Source organism: Sinocyclocheilus anshuiensis, unplaced genomic scaffold (genome assembly GCF_001515605.1).
Source record: "Sinocyclocheilus anshuiensis isolate Anshui unplaced genomic scaffold, SAMN03320099.WGS_v1.1 scaffold186, whole genome shotgun sequence".
NCBI lineage: Eukaryota > Metazoa > Chordata > Actinopteri > Cypriniformes > Cyprinidae > Sinocyclocheilus > Sinocyclocheilus anshuiensis.
The window spans coordinates 399307-401378 of NW_015542355.1; positions in this window are offsets into that span (position 1 = coordinate 399307).

The following is a 2072-nucleotide window of genomic DNA, read 5'->3' on the forward strand; positions in this document are numbered from 1 at the left end:
ACATTTCACAATATTACCGATTACTGTAATTGTGTTCAAATAAATTGCATTGGTGAGCATAAGATGTAACATATATGTAACAATATAATCATAGTATATATATATATATATACTGTATATATATATATATATATATATATATATATATATAAATATAAAATATAATATTACATATTATACATGTAACATGTATACAGTCTCAAATGGATGACGACATCACTGAATCAACAATGAACTGACTTTAACTGATAATCTGACTTTTAACTTTTCTATTGTCCTCTTCTATTGTTTTCTATTGTCCTCTTGCATTATCAGCACACGTTTTTCCTGTTTAATGCTGTAAAGCTGCTTTGACACAATCTGTATTCTATAAAGTGCTATATAATTAAAGCTGACTTGATTTGACTTGACATTCTTATATGTGTACACGCACAGTATATATGTGTAAGTTAAAAAGAAAAGCAACCATCGCTGCATTTTAACAGTTTTGTACATGTGTGTCCTTCATGGTCTCCAGCTTTCCACCGTTCTATATGAGAGAATTAAAATAATAAACAAAAATAAATTCACTTACGAATTGCCTAACACTGTTGATGACTAACTTATTCCCCATTTGTAAGCGTCACCTACTGTTAGCGGCTAATTAAGCGGCTTTAATTTTTAATTAATTGCCTTAATTTTTACACTAATCTACAACCCAAGTCTCTGTCAGTCATGAAACGACGGCTGCTAAAGCACAAATGTGCCACTTTACCACGAGTCTGGGCAAGCAGACGTTAATTAGCCTGTTCATAGAGCAATCTCTCATCAGCTCCCCCACCCCCACAATCCTCTGAGTCGCATGGGCTGCACTTCCTTATTACACGTATTGACTCTCAGTTCAACAGAGGAAAAAAACTTCTTAATGGACTCTGAAAGAGGAGTCATTTACAAATGATGACTGCATTATTAAATTGAAGTGCCTACATGGAAGTTTAAATGTAAGTGGAAGTGCATTTTAACCTGTCTTTTGGAGATGCTATTCAGCCCATTCATGTCAGGGTCATGCAGGCCTCACTGCTAATAAACCCACGGCGGAACAGAAGTAACCCTGTTAGGCTATTTGGCTTTATTGCAAATTGACACATAATTACAGAAAAGATAAAGAATCCTCAGTCATTACTGTTCAGTAATCAGTGCTGGGAAGGTTACTTTGGAAATGTAATAGGTTACAGATTACAAGTTACCCTATTTAAAATGTAATAGTAGTGTAACTTTTTCAATTACTTTATTAAAGTAATGTAACTGATTACTTTTGATTACTTTTCTACATTTCTAATGAATGTTTATTTGCAACTGTTAATCATTTTCAAACATTTACACCATGCAGGGTTAACCTTACAGTAGTGCTCAACACTGTCAGACTTTCAAAATCTTCATCACTTGAATTAAGATGATCAAATTTGAACACATCCACCACAAAATCAGACTTTAGTACCGCCTTTTACTTTGAGATTGATCTGAAGTTCAATGCAGATTTAAAATCATAAGAAATAGTTAATAGATAAGAAATCTTTGCATAACTACAGGAAACACAGCATCTAACAATGGTTTGGAAAAAATAGTTAATAAAAAAAATAAAATAAATAAAAGCATATACAGGTGCATCTCAATAAATTAGAATGTCGTGGAAAAGTTCATTTATTTCAGTAATTCAACTCAAATTGTGAAACTCGTGTATTAAATAAATTCAATGCACACAGACTGAAGTAGTTTAAGTCTTTGGTTCTTTTAATTGTGATGATTTTGGCTCACATTTAACAAAAACCCACCAATTCACTATCTCAACAAATTAGAATACTTCATAAGACCAATTAAAAAAAAATTAATTTAGTGAATTGTTGGCCTTCTGGAAAGTATGTTAATTTACTGTACATGTACTCAATACTTGGTAGGGGCTCCTTTTGCTTTAATTACTGCCTCAATTCGGCATGGCATGGAGGTGATCAGTTTGTGGCACTGCTGAGGTGGTATGGAAGACCAGGTTTCTTTGACAGTGGCCTTCAACTCATCTGCATTTTTTGGTCTCTTGT